This window comes from Triturus cristatus, chromosome 4_2 (assembly GCF_964204655.1).
Source record: "Triturus cristatus chromosome 4_2, aTriCri1.1, whole genome shotgun sequence".
NCBI lineage: Eukaryota > Metazoa > Chordata > Amphibia > Caudata > Salamandridae > Triturus > Triturus cristatus.
Genome location: NC_140586.1, coordinates 342,264,157 through 342,275,723, shown reverse-complemented (window position 1 = coordinate 342,275,723; position 11,567 = coordinate 342,264,157).

Below are 11,567 nucleotides of genomic sequence, written 5' to 3'. Positions count from 1 at the left end.
CTAGTGCAAGGGCGCCTATGTTGAGGGGAATGATTGTTTATGTGCAGGAAGGTGTCCCTTCCTGCATATAAACAATCTGAAATGGTGTTTTGAAACTTCTATGTGTGCTGCTTAATGCAGCCCTCATAGAAGTTGAAAAACGTAATTGTTTTAAATGATTCTTTATGTGCAAGCAGGAACACCTTCCTGCACATAAACAATCAATGGCGTTTTGCTGCTTCTATGTGTGCTGCACAACGCTGCACACATGGAAACAGCAAAACCGAGGAGAAATGAAACATTTCCCCTCGTTGCGCCAGGGTAAGGCCAGGCTTGGTCTCAATTTTGCGGAACGCCCACCACAATACCCATTGCCCGCCCCTTTCAAGCTAAGTATAGCGTGTACGGGGGCCTTATTTACAAGGCGGGGTTAAGCCACGTTAAGTGGCTTAACGCGGGCTTGTGAATAAGGCAAAGCCCCTATTGCCATCACAACGTTGAGAAAAGTGACGTTGTGGTGGCGATAGGGGCTTGTAAGTATGCCCCTTTGTGTTCTTTTCTGGTTAATTGTTTGTTAGTTTGCATCACTTTTTTAATGCTAACCAACGGAACATGATGAGAAATGTGGCCCTAAATTTGCAAATGGTCAGAAATGGGCAGTAAATCAGATAACTGTTCTTATTTGCCCTGGAAAGATTTTAGCACAACAAATCCTAGTCAGGCTCAGGGCCTGATGCCGAAGAGCTGATTTGGCTGGGAGGATCTAGGTATTCCCTCTTTTGCATCCATAATTTGAAGCAAGCACTGGCAAAGCTAAGAGGTCTTACTTTTAGTAGGTGAGTGCCGACACAATTGGCGCTGCCAATTTTTCTTGTTATTATTAGTTTCTTAACAAAAAGCAGCAAAATGGACAATGCCTACGTCCTACACAATGAAAGCAAGCCCACAGCAGTCATCTTGAGATTGTTGAAAAAGTATTCTAACATGGCTACTGTGTGCTTGCATGTGCCTGCATTCGTTGTGATACAGCAGCAGTAATTGTTTACCCTTTTTATACTTTACCACTCCCACGAGCCCGACGATCATTTCAGAACAGAAAAAATAATTTGAGAAATGAATAAATAAATACAGTGCACTGTAGACCAAAAATGGAACTGGGGAGCCCGATAGCACTTAGCAGACCCCCCCCCCCCCCCCAAACAAAATAAAACAAAAAATCATTTAAAAATTAGGAGTAGGATGGAGATAGGTACTAGAGCACCAGGGAACAACGGACTGACAAGGGAAAGGATGAGGACATAGTGAGTGTATGGCAGCAAGGTCCCTCAGAGAAAAAATAAATAAATAAATAAATGAGGATTCATGCCAATGTGTGTATCAAAACTACTTTTTAGAGTGTTCAGATCTGCAAATATTAGGGTTAAGTCATTCGCTAAAGCTGGCTGAACTACAGTGCCCAATGTCAGAAAGGGGATGGGAAAAAACATTTTCTGTTTCTATATCAATATGAATTTGTATGTTTTGTGGTGTGTCATGATGACTCGAGCTAAACTTGTCGGTAGGCGAGACCTGAAAAAAGTCTTTTATATTCAATCAACAGTGAATACTAATAGCCCGTGAAGGTCTTGCATGTTTACCAGAATATTGTGCTGCTGTTCTTGGCACAGTCCAGCACCTAAATATAGTGCAGTCATTAGGTAAGTTTCAAACTGATCCCCAGACATTTCAGCGAACATGTTTTGGCAAATTATTGGGCACAAAGTACTGTGCAGATCTAGCACTTGCACTTCTTTAGATAGTGATGTACATTTGATGAAATTGTAAAAGCTGTGCTACAGTCAAAGCTCAGACTCCTTTCCAAAGTCAGGGACGGAGGGCATTTTGCTATTCCATTTCCTCTGCAATGCTCATTTTCTGTAGCAGCATCCCATGTTTTAGAAAGAAATCAGGAGTGTGACAAGAACTTTTTGTCAGTGTCACTGGAAATGAGAACTACTGGCTCACTTGTGTAATATTTTGCTATTTTGTGTATTCCTGGCCCCCTGCGCTGGCATTCCTGGGCATATATCAAGTGCATGCTCAGTGCATGTAACACATGAGCGGTCATGGACTGTGTGTGAGCAAGCCTGAGGAAAGTGTGAGCTATTTTGGATGCCCGTGGACTGATATAGTGAAAGTTGGAGTGTAAGAACTATTCTCCTGAGAGTGGAATCGTGTTACTTGCATTCCAGTAGCTAGTGGAAGAAAATCCAGTCACTGAACTGAAGATGAAGGAGACAGGTCTACATTTATAAATTCCTTGAGGCCTTTTGTTACCAAGGAACCTCTGATTAGTCTTCATGAGCACTGACATCTGGTGCATAGTATGGGAGAAGGGTGGGACTACAGTCTCTACTGTGAGAGGTAAGCAGTTTTCTAGGTTTGGCCTGCTCTTTGTCTGTCCCTGATTAGCCCTTCATTTGAGCTGATGACAGCCAGGTGCAAAATCCTCACACCTCGTGCTTCTGTTGGTGGTACTTCTGGATAAAGACACACTCAGTGGTACCTGTTGTGAGAAGCATCACTCTACACAAAGGCTGAGTCTGGAGAGCAGCCTCAGGAGGACACTTTGAAGAAGCACCACAAAGAGGTTCTACAGTGTGGGACAGTGGATCTGCATCTCCTGTTTTGAAGTTATGTATAGGAATAGGATCCAAAACTGACCACTATGTTCCAGTTCCGAGTCGTTTATGTCCAGGTAATGGAGTGCTCCACAGAGTACTTAAAGGACTGTGTTCTAACCAGAGCTGATGTCTGCTTTACAGCCAATCTCCCATAAATGAGGGGACCTTACCTGAAATGTTCACTTTCTTTTGGAAGCGCTGTGGATCTGCCCTGAAGCACCTAAAAGCCTGTCTGCATGCTGAAAGAGGTAAATTACAGTCTGGCCTTGCAAGAGGTGGACTTGACCAGGATTTGGGAGGTTCTGTATCTGACCAGTGGCTTTGGAACATCCAGAGAGAGCAGAGTGCCTAAGAGAAAGTTAGGAAGGAGTTATGTGCAAAGTGAGCCAGACAGGTATGCAACAGTGCTGTACCCCATACTCAAAAGACTAAGGATGGGAGGGTGCCCAGACAGACACCGGCTGCACCTCTGCTTTTCCCGAGTGGCCCAGCAAGCTTGAGCTCACCGTAACCTCAGCTGCAGACACGTGGGATGGACACTGAACCCTGCAAGGAAGAACCGAGGACTTGAATATTTCATTCTAATGTTGTTAAGATTGAACTCTGAGTACTCATCAGACTGCGAGCAAGGAAAAGCTGCACATGTTCTATATATACACTATATATTGATTTCTCAGAGAGCGGTGGGCCCAGTGATTATGGGGCACATAAAAAAGGATTAGTAGGGAGGGTTCAAGGAGAGTGTAGAGACACAAGGGCAAATTACACCCAGGAACACTGACATGTATAAAACATTGCATATTATATTATTTAGTGTGCTTGAAAGAATTTACTTTGAAAAGATAAGCACTGGTCTAGACATTTAAGTTATTGAATCCTTTGGTTGGCTATTGAGTGCTGAGCTTGAGCACCCCACACTACAACACTGAGAAGCCTGTGACTGCTAAACCTCCCTACTCTAAGAATCTAGGGAGGAAGAGGTTGTACTTGGCCCATGTTTTGCAGAGCCATAGTAGGATGGGCCCCAGGACACCAGTGTCAAACAACCCCATCCTCTACGGTCGGGGCTCAGTTGCCAATGTTTTCCATGCTGCCATCCAATTGGTAAATGACATGAAGGTCATGCAGTATGCAAATTATGAAGTAAAAACTCACAATTCTCAATTGAGGAGATTTTTGGAAAACGTGGTTTACTTTAGCTCATAAAGCGCACACCTTTTGTTGTGATTTATTTGTGTCTATTAATATTATTACACAATTTCAGTTCTTTCTACTATATGTGCACTGCTTATGAAAAATGTGACTCTTGGAGTGCCTTCTGGTGTTCTCGGTTATGAGTTTTAGAAGTATTTGTTGGTACTAAGTAGTGTTTAATAGTATCTGTTTTGCTGGTGAGGTAGTAAAGTGATTCTGATCTGTTGTCTTCCATAGCTTCAGGTTGAAAAGAGTCTGGTCTTCATTCCCCTCATAAATTCCAGGTGATTACTGATGGCTTGTATCCTTGCAGGAAGTGAGTTCCAAAATGTAGTGGCTTGGATGTAAAGGATTTGCCTCCAATGATTTTAGGGAATGATTACAATGATTAATTGTGTGCTAATCTAGAACACTGTGTACTATTCTGCTAATCTTGATTCCACCTCCTTTTTCTTCCACCATCCTATGCTTATTGACTATTTATCTTACTTTTGCATATTCATGTTATCCTCGACTTTATCCCTTTGAGTCTGATTTTGAATCTTTGTCTTCCTCCTTTCATCTTTTTGTGAATTTCTATTGTTCATGTCAAATTCAGATCATGAAAGAAAGTCCCTGTTCCAAAAAATGACTGTTGTTGCCCACCATCTGCAACCTCTGACTGTGCATCATCAGTGAGCACTTCAAACAGACTTTCTGTTTTAGTTTGCTTGCTTGAGATTTGATTTTGGTGCTTGCTAGTGAGCAGCACAATATTTTTGGGCTGCTAGGGAGTGCTCACGTGATTTCACGCCTACTCACACGGCTTCTGACAATATAGTGCCAATCAGGAACGCAGTAGTTTTTGTGCTCAAGAAGCAGCTAAATCTACTCAAAACCAGGTTTTTGAGTGGATGTTCTTCCCCAACGGACAGTTCAAGTTGTTTTTTAGTATGAGAAGCCTTTTTTATTACTTTTTTTCCAACAGTAAGGAAGTGCCCTAGAGATTCCAACTTCCTGTTCTTGTCCTCCAGGCTCCTCTCAGTGCTTTCTCCATCTCCTGGTCACTTTCTATTTGGATCTGGAGCTGGCAGCATCACTACTTTAAATACTTTATTTTGGTCAAAGCCTTCAAAAGCAACAGAAAAATAAAAATTCTATGCAGTACTAGTTTAGCAAATGCAAGATAAAACTGGAACATTCTACAATAAACTTTAAAATTAGAATATCCGGAAACCTTAACATTTATACTTAAATATAATCGCCATGCATGATCGATCTTAAAAGTAGGAATACAACATAGAAATAAAAAAAGCAGTAGAAAAAGATATATTACAATTTAAAACAAACTGCATTAGGATCACTCTCTGTCTGCTGCATATATACCATTGAATTTAAGGACTTAGTATTTAAAATTGTATAAGTAAGTTAAAAAAAAACTCTTGTATAAGTGTGTTGTTTGCTTGATGGAAGGCATGCACCAGTATTTATTTGTACTTTTATTCAATTTTTCAAATTTATTGTGGTGGGTGTCCCGCAGTTTCAGAAGGGGCCTAGCTATATTTGTGCATTTAAAGTTTCTTCTTTTGTAAAGGAACAATGTTGCACAGTTCAGTACTTTTTCTCCATATGAGTTTAATTTGCAATATTTATTTACTTTACTATGTGACCTAATCTGCCAATGGGACATCCAGACAGAAGACCTAGGCCAGTAGTAGTCATGGGTACATGAAATGTTTCTGTGGTATATGTCGTTGTAAAACATCATTTAGGGCTGGAATGGCATTGAATGGCATTGGATTGAATTAGAAATATGTTTTTTTTGTATTTCATGTTTTTTAGTAACCATGTGTATATGTGGGGCAATATTTGATGCCTTGACAGGATGTGCGTTGTTATAAAAAACAAAATTGGTCAGTTAATTTAAATTTTTGGCATAGCTGGAATTAATAGTTGTGTTTTCTTCAGTGTTACCATTCCTGCTTTGTCTGGCCAGTGAGTGTGCTTGCCATAGGCCACCATTTGTCTTTGTTCTTCATGCCTTGTGGCCAGGGGCCATTTTGTGGAGTCTGTGTCCATAGGCCTGAATGTGCTTTGTTTGTTCCCCATGCCTCCTTGTTTGCTGATGTTGTTTGACCATGTGGATGGCAGCCATTTTGTGCATCTAGCCAGTGTATTTTTGCCATAGACATGCATGTGTTCTCTTTTTCCCATGCCTCCTTGCTCCCTGTTGTTATTTGACCATGTGGCTGGCAGCTATTTTATGCATCCAGCCTGTGTGTTTTTGCCATAGGTTTGCATGTGTTCTATGTTACCCATGACTCCTTACTCACTGTTGTTGTTTGACCATTTGGCTGGAAGTCATTTTGTGCATCTAGCAAGTGTTTTTTGCTGCAGACTTGTATGTGTTCTTTGTTTTCCATGTCTCCTTGCTCACTGTCATTATTTGAGCATGTGGCTGACGGTCATTTTATGTACCCAGCCTGTGTGTTTTTGCCATAGGCTTGCATGTATTCTTTGTTCCCGATGCCTCCTTGCTCATTATTGTTGTTTGAAAATGTGGCTGGTAGCCATTTTGTGCATCCAGCCAGTGTGCCTTTGCCATAGGCTTGCATGGATGGATGTGGTATCAGTTTATTTTTATGCTTGAGGGCCATTGTAGTATATGTACATTAAGAATATGATTGTGTTGAACAGTGCTTCTATATGTCTCCCTGTTTTCATTTTTTACTGATTTTTACAGATAAATACAGACAGAAACTATTCATTTTCCTGTCTATATTTATTTTTTAATATGGATAAAAACGGAAATTGGGTTGTTTTCTGAGTGATTCTAAATGCTGTTAGTCAGCCATGGCTGCCAAGCAAATTACTATGTGGATTGACAAGCAAGGGAGTTAAAAAAAAAGGAATGTATGTAAAGAGGCTTAGATATGCACAAGGTTGATTCTAAAATGTGAATATTTCCATATAAGTGCATTGATTTATCAACTGTGAGCTTCTCTTCATTCATTCAAGCACGAGTGCACATTAACCGTTAAATACATGTGGAAATCTACTAGTTCCACCTTCTTTTTTTCACAAAACCAAAAATAAATGTTGATAAATACAGATAAAATTTGCAAAAAATAAATATGGATAAAAACAGATGGAAATGTCAAGAAAATAATACCATAAAACCAGGATCCCTACTTAAATATTACATGCATATATTTTGCATGTTTTATTTTGCACCTCCCTGTCTCACAATAGGATTCTTCTCATACTCCCATCCAAACATTGGCAATTATTGTTAGTTTTTTATATTTTATATTTTTTATTCGAAATTTTTTATATTGTTATCGTTTGTTTTTTTATTTATTTATTTCATATTTTTCTTTTAAATTTAATTTTTCTATTTAGATTTTTTCCTTTTAATTCTTCTTTCTTTTATTTATTTAAATGTATTTTGCATTTTGCCTCACTCCATCCATCCATTCACTATAGGCCCACAGCCGCGCAACAGCATTCAGTTTCTTGGGGAATAATTCCATCTCCTCTCAGCATAATTAATTTCTTTAATGATTATTCCATTTCACCCTAGACCACTTTGTCTGCCATAGGCGCACACTAAGCTTCATTTTTTTTTAAAGATTATTATTACAGTTACCAATGCACTTTCCTGAGTGGCACAGGTGTCTCCTTTAGAATGGATGTACATAAAGGAAAGAATTATATCTGTATGTTGTGCTATCCTGATTGGTAATTAAAATGTATGATATGGTGGCGACACTTGCTGACACTTTACCCACAAATTGGTACCCCCAGGCTTTGAGTAGTCCAACATGTTTAGGGTGCATACCTGAGATGTTTAAAATGATAGCTAGCCGTTTACTACCGCCCAAACCATCAAACGTATCCCTCGGGAGTTTGGATAGTGGGGGAGTTCCCTTACAAGTCTCCCAAAATGATCTGCCGGTATTCCCCTGCAGTAACAGATATTCCATTCTTGCAGACCACCTAGAACCAATGACTACCCCACCTAGAATAGGTAGCCAGGAGCAAGGGGTGGGTGTAGAGAACTGCACTGGTGGTACCGCCCAGGGTCCAGCATCAGCAGGTGTAACTGACCATAATGGCACATATGGAAGGGGCAGTGTCGGGCAAATAAATAGGGCCACTGTGGACCCATCCCATAGATCAGTCTCCTCACAGATAATTGTTCTGATGAGAGAAATTAGTGCCCTCGAAGTAGTGCCATCAGAGCTTCCGTCAGAAGCCTCAGCAGATAAAAACATTATTAAGTGTACACTCCAAACCTACCACTAGCCCCCAATTGGTCAAAGGTTATACAAGACAGCCCTCAAATAATAGCAGAGTGCAAGCAAAACAGAGTATAAACAGACCAGACATTGGTGAGTCAGTGAAGTGTGCCAGGACAGGTCACATACAACCTGACAGGGTGCATACAAGTAAGGCAATCCATCATCAATCTGTAGATGCCACTGTGGTATCTGCTCCTCTGGTAATTCCCACCCACTCTTGGGCTGATTCGACTCGAGTGCCAAGCAGTGCTGTTAGAACATTAGATACGAGAAACATTGTGTATATGATAAATGTCCCAAAGCAATCCGGGAGCTTGCCCACAGAAGATGAGGGATCTCTCCTAAACAAGTGCACCCAATGGATTTGCCACGTAAGGGACTGCCAGTCCCTAATAAGGGAGGACATCTTAAGGTCTAAAAGATATTCATCCACAAGGGCCGCTTTAGACTATATCACTCTGACACTCTCACATCGCTGTCTGGTGGAGAACCTTGTAAACTTCGATATCCGTACACAACATCTCACTCAATCTAATATCCGCTTTAAATACAATCCGCCTGAAATGGCTACACAATTATATCCAGATCACTCTATGACACCCCATAAGGATATGTCACCACTAAGCAAGATACATTGAAGGTTACCCCCACCTGTTGGTGGTCAGGGGGAAAATACGTTGCAATTATCCACCAGTGAATTTGTTGCACCCACTGAAATGGGTGTATCTCCCTTAGTACCCATATACCAAGTTAACACATCTATCCTAGTGGAAGGTATATTGGAGGCAGCAGGTACAACAGGTCTAGGGTGTAGTGAGTTGATTGTAACCCAACAATCCTGATGTAGATTTGCATTTTTGTCATGGAACATAGCCAGGTTAAGGTCCAAGGGTGCCTCCCCAGATTGGCACACTTTTATAGAACAGTATGACAACTGTGCTTTTCAAGACACATGGCTAGTTGAGCCCTTATATCATCTTGGGTACTTAAACTATCATATTCAGGCCACTCATGGAGGTAAGGGCCGTCCATCGGGAGGACTAGCAATCTGGGTTCGACAGGACATTAGTTATAAGACTCAGGTGCTCCTGACTCAGAATAATGACATCCTCGCCATTCAGCTAGCGATGGGGCCGTATGGTGACATTGATGTTTAAAATGTATATGTGAGGGGGCACAGTGGGGGTGGAGGTCTGAAAGGTAAATGGAAGAACCATGTAGCTCAGGACTCATGGGTTAATCACAATATGCCAGAGCTGATGATGAGGTCAATGCTTCCTCACTTTCCCATTAGTACTATTCTGATGAGGTCTTTGACCTAGCTGATGTCAATGGTGTCCCTAGTCCAATCAGAGGGGGAAGAGCTCCTGGCATAGATGGTATTCCAGTTGACATCTTCCTACATGACAAGGATAAATGGACTAGGTACATTATGCTATCAGCAAACGTGAATGCCCTTGGTGCACCTATCCCTTTTTCCTGGAGAGGGGCAGAGATTATCCCAGTGTACAATAAAGGTGAAAAATACCTGCCAGGGAATTTCAGGACCATTAGCCTAATTAACTCCATTCAAAAGGTGGTAGCTCAAATTGTCTTGGATAAGGTCCAAGAGTAAATAGACGCCAATTACATTCTTACCCCTCTACAGGTGGGTTTTCGGGAACACATCAGCACCATTGACCAGGTGTTTAGATTTAGCTTAATACACTGGCGGACTGTGGTCCTAGGCAAGGGTAGCATGTATGCAACCTTGTTGAACTCAAGTCAGCTTTTAACCTGGTCTCCCCTAGTAAATTTTGGGTCTTGTTGCAGGAGCTGGGGTTGCCCTCCAAGCTGTTGTCCATTATCGCGCTTCTCCACGTGGACAACTTTGCACAGATACATTGGGGTTTGCAGGGGGATGTAACTAATCCCTTTCCCATTGAGAAGGGAGTGCACCAAGGATGCGTTATGGCACCTACATTATTCTCCCTCTTTACTAACGGCATTAAGTTATTAACTACTGTTTCTACTGATGCACTGGTCTAAGCAGGCAAAAAGATTCCCATCCTAATGTTCGCTGATGACACGCTCATTATTTCAAAAAACCCCAGTGGCCTACAGTGAGCGTTACTTCTTTTTGAACATTTTTGCTCTACATGGGAGTTGAAAATTAATGTAGCTAAGACCAAGTTCATGACTTTTAATCAGCACAAAACATTTAGAGGAGGCATACTTTTGGATGGATCGCCATTAGAACAAGTAAATGCATTTACCTACCTGAGAGTAATTTTGCAAAATGATATGAGATAGAGTCATCACATTGATCACACTATACTGAAACATTGTCAACTAGCCGGCACCATGCACAATGAGTTTAACGCCTCCTTGACCAAGCAGGTTAATCTGGTGATACATATATATAACAAGAAAGTAGTGAGCTCGGTGCTTTATGGGCCGGAACTTTGGGGCTTCGAGAACCTTACTCAGTTTGCCATCACAGAACATAGGTTCTTTCCCAACATCAGTAGTCTACCACAAAGAACTCCGGTGCTACCGTTGTTGTATGACTTAGGTTGGAAAGCACTGCTTTACCATGCCAGGATAAGCCCAATTTTGTACTGGCGTAGAATCTGGTGCACACCGGAACTGGCAGTCTATGCTGACAGCCTCAGGGATATGATTAAGGCAGACCATTTTCACAAAATCAGTTGGCTACGTGGCGTCAAAGATTACCTGATCAGCATTGGTCTGCCTAATTTGTGGGAAAACCCATCGAGCACCCAGTTTCCATCAAAAGAAATCATACAGGAATGATACTGGGATTTGGTGACCCAAAGTACACTCAGGAAAAGTGACAGGGTGTTTTTTTAGCCGTTAAGCCTACGCCAAGCATGGAACACTACTGGGATGTAATAACCAAACCTTTTGACCGGAAATTGTACTTTCAATTTAGAGTGGGCTCTTTGCCATTAAAATCCTTTACTGCAAAATGGGTTACATCAGGTAACAGTAAATGCCCTATTTGCATGGATCTTGAAGAAACTTACGCTCACATATTGTTCGCCTGTCCTGCTTATGTTGCCCCCTGCAAAGAATGGCTCACCCCAACTTGTAGGAATTTGGGTACTAGACGGAGTAGCGTCGCTATGAGAATATTGCACACTGATCCATCATCCTGTCTCGCAATCCCAGTAGCCATGTTTTTGAGTTGGATGTGGGTCATCAGACCACATATGTAGCAAGCTCTCTGACAAACTCGCAAGTTACAATTATCTCTGTTTGTGACGCTGGCATCTTATTTATGAGCTATGGCTATTATAACCATTTTAAACATTTTAAATGTAAGAAACATTTTTCATTCTATGTCATATTTTCGGTTAATCTTCCTTCATGCTGTTTTACTATTCACTATCACATGAATATGCCTTTTTAACACAATTAGTATGAATTAACTTATGCTTATGAT